Below are 4,002 nucleotides of genomic sequence, written 5' to 3' on the forward strand. Positions count from 1 at the left end.
CTTCTCTATTCCTCCCTTCATCTTCTCCTGATGGCACTTGATAGGGTGCGCGCTCAAGCATCCTGGTTAGTACGGGATCCGGCGAGCCTTCGGGAAGGGGGGCCGAACACCTGATCCTCTCCGCCTTTCTTATCCAATCCTGGCCGAGGGCAATTTTTCAGAATAATGTTGTGACAAAAATAAAGACAGCATGTTCGGTCGCGGAATTACTTACTTGGGTATCTGGACGATTGCAGTTGAGACCCGCATCCTCGGTGGTGTCCGGACACTTTATTCCTGATCCAAAGAAAAATCCATACATCCCTTCGAGCGTCATGCCGAAGAAGTGTTGAATAGTTTGCGGTCCTTCTGGGTTGAACTCCCACATACGGAGAGATCGACGTTGGCATGGCAGGACCCGACGAACCAGCATTACTTGTGTTACTTTGACGAGACTGACGTCCCTCCTGAGGAGATCTCGGATGCGGCTTTGCAATGTCAGCACGTCATTAACTGGCCCCCAGTCCAGCCCTTTTTTGACCCATGACGCCAGTTGGGGCGGAGGGCCTGGGCGAAAGGTGGGGGCGGCCGCCCACTTTGTACCCCGGGGGGCTGTGATGTAAAACCACTCCCGTTGCCATAGGTCGGACACCTCCGGGAAGGAACCCTTTGGCCATGGGGCGTCGGCACCTTTGCTTATTATAGCGCCTCCGCACTCTGCGTGTCGCCCATCGATCATCTTCGGCTTCACATTGAATGTCTTGAGCCATAAGCCGAAGTGTGGGGTAATGCGGAGGAAGGCCTCACACGCGACGATAAACGACAAGATGTGAAGGATGGAATCTGGAGCTAGATCATGGAAATCTAGCCCGTAATAGAACATGAGCCCTCTTACGAAGGGATCAAGACTAAAACCTAGCCCTCGGAGGAAGTGGGAAACAAATACAACACTCTTGTTGGGTTCGGGAGTGGGGATAACCTGCCCTTAAGCAGGTAGCCTGTGGGGGATTTTGGCGGTCAGATACCTAGCCTCCCTAAGCTTCTTGATGTCCTCCTCTGTGACAGAAAAGGCCATCCACCGGCCATGAAGGTTGGATCCGGACATGATTGAAGGTCCGAAGCGCTTAGCCTGAACCATGGGTGTTGGAACTCGAGGTAGGGGAAGGGAAGGATTGGGCGTGGAATGAAAAGGACGGGTCTGGACCTCTTTATGAAGAGGGTGAATACCAAGCGTCCTCCGTGTGGCCGTTTGGAACTTGCCTAAAACCGAGGAGTCATACTAATAGCACGATTGGGTTACCCACGCCCGTATTGATGAGAATCTCGTGATAAAGGGAACGCGATCTCTGCTTCGACAAGACGTGCCAATAAAACCGCCTCGCAACACGTGCAGTAGCAGGCTGGGAAAAACGGTTCGTATAAAGACCGGGTCGCGGCGTGATGTCACGCTATGAAAAGTTGTCAGCAGATTAGATTTGTGGAATATTATACTCTCTACGGTGGTATGTGGAATTTGTTTTGCAGAGCCGGACACGATCCTTGTGTTCAAAATCTTCTATGGAGTATTCGGAGAAGGAACCCGCCTTGCAATGCCGAAGACAATCTGCGCGCCGGTCTTATCGTCATTGAAGCCTGGTTCAGGGGCTACTGAGGGAGTCCTGGATTAGGGGGTCCTCGGACAGCCGGACTATATACTTTGGTCGGACTGTTGGACTATGAAGATACAAGATTGAAGACTTCGTCCCATGTCCGGGTGGGACTCTCCTTTGCGTGGAAGGCAAGCATGGCAATTCGGATATGTAGATCTCCTTCTCTGTAACCGACTCTATGTAACCCTAGCCCCCTCCGGTGTCTATATAAACCGGAGGGTTTAATCCGTAGGACCAACAGCAATCATAATCATAGGCTAGCTTCTAGGGTTTAGCCTCTACGATCTCGTGGTAGATCAACTCTTGTAATACTCATATCATCAAGATCAATCAAGCAGGAAGTAGGGTATTACCTCCATCGAGAGGGCCCGAACCTGGGTAAACATTGTGTCCCCCGCCTCCCGTTACCATTAGCCTTAGACGCACATTTCGGGAACCCCTACCCGAGATCCGCCGGTTTTGAAACCGACAGTGACCGTACGATGTCCATCCAACGGCCGTAGTGCTTCTTCAACCTCTGGTCTTCTTGCTCGAGCCGCCCAAAGCAGCGCCGGTCGTGCCGCGTGCACCTGCCTCCCATGGCCGGCTGTGATGCCGCGGAGGCCTCACCGCCCCGTACTACTCCCACCGCTGGGCAGGCCATCCCTCTACTCACCCACACCCCCTGTTATTCTGCGGCGACGATAGCCTCACACCACAGTCGAACCAGTGAACCCTCGTACTCCTCTCCACGCGGGCTTGCACTGCCGCGTCTTCCCCGGCTCCGCGCCGTCCCCTTCCTAGCCCTCGCCGTCGTCCACCGCCCTGGTGCTCTCGGCGCGGCGTGGTCAACATGGTCAACGACCGACTTCCATTGGAAGAGTACTGTACATGGAGAGGCTGACAGCTGGGTCCACGGCGGACACAAGGAAGTGCCTCCTTATTACGCGCAAAATAGTTATTCCTCCACCTGACAGCAGGGACCCACCGGACGGGCCACCTTATTTTGCAAAACAAATGTTTCCCCCCTGACTGCTAGGACCCACTAGCTACATCTTCGCATGCAAGGAAGTGCGTCCGGGCAAAAAAAATGATTCGCCCCCTGACTGTTGGGACCCACCATCTACATCTTCGCATGCAAGGAAGTGCCTGACAGTCGGCCAGGGTGCAAGAAAGAAAATACAGCCATGCACGTACATACGGGCGAGGTCTCGAATGCCTACTCACGCATACGTACGGCCTGGGCTCGTGTACATGGCTGGGTCGGAACGGAGAAACAGCGTCTTCGTCGTGTTCATGGGGAGCCAACCGGCTGGGTCGGAATGAAATGCGTCATCGTGTTCATCAGGAGGGCTTGGACAGAACAGCCGATGGAAACGAGGCCCGACGTACCGCAGAACGGAGGAAACGGCCTTGTGTTCGACCGGCCACGTTCGAAACGGGATCCTGTTCATCGGGAGGGGTCCGGCGTACCGCAGAACGGAGGAAACGGACTTGTGTTGGACCTCCTACGGTTGAAACGGGGTCCTGTTGATCGGGAGGGGTGTGGCGTACCGCAAACTGTAGGAAACGGACTTGTCTTGGAGCGCTACGGTCGAATGGGGGGTCCTGTTCATCGGGAGGGGTGTGGCGTACCACAAAACGGGACTCAACGGGATACTGTTCATCTCCACCGTGGACCTCCTCCAGCCTCCACGGTCTACTGTTCATCCACCATCGACCTCCTCCAGCCTCCACCTGCGACTGTTCATCCACGGGCTCCTATTCATCCAGCCTCCACAGTGCGCTACTCCACCAGCTACTGTTCAACCAGCCCTCTCCACGCGCTCCTGTTCAACCACCCCTCCACGGGCTACTATTCATCCACCCCTCCACCGTCTACTGTTCATCCAGCCCTCCACGGGGTCGTCCTGTTCATCCAGCCCTCCACGGGGTCCTATTCATCCAGCCCCAACCGGGTCGATCGATCGGGGTCCTGTTCATCTAGAGGCAACACCACGGGGTCCTGTTCATCCACCCCCACCGCTCATTGTTCACCCAAACCCCCCAGCAACGCTCAATGTTCATCCAAACCCCCCTAGCAAACGCTCACTATCCATCCAGAGGCAGCATCGATCAGCTTTAGTTAGCAGCAGTAGCGAAGGAATCACTCGGGTTCAGTAACGTAGCTAGTGCAATCGCTTGGGTTCAGTTAGAGCCCAACGCCTCGCTCGGGTTCAGTTACAGCCCAAAGCCTCGCACACACGCGCGTACGTGTACGAGAGAAATGCGCATCGCTCGGCCCCCGACCTCCCACCGTAACCGGGAACTCCCTGAAATTTTCCTCGCCCTTGCTTCTACCACGGTTTTTTCCTTCATGGACGGCCCAAAGAATGTCATGCAGCTGCGTCTCCGG

The sequence above is a fragment of the Triticum aestivum genome, chromosome 4D (assembly GCF_018294505.1).
Source record: "Triticum aestivum cultivar Chinese Spring chromosome 4D, IWGSC CS RefSeq v2.1, whole genome shotgun sequence".
Taxonomy (NCBI): domain Eukaryota; kingdom Viridiplantae; phylum Streptophyta; class Magnoliopsida; order Poales; family Poaceae; genus Triticum; species Triticum aestivum.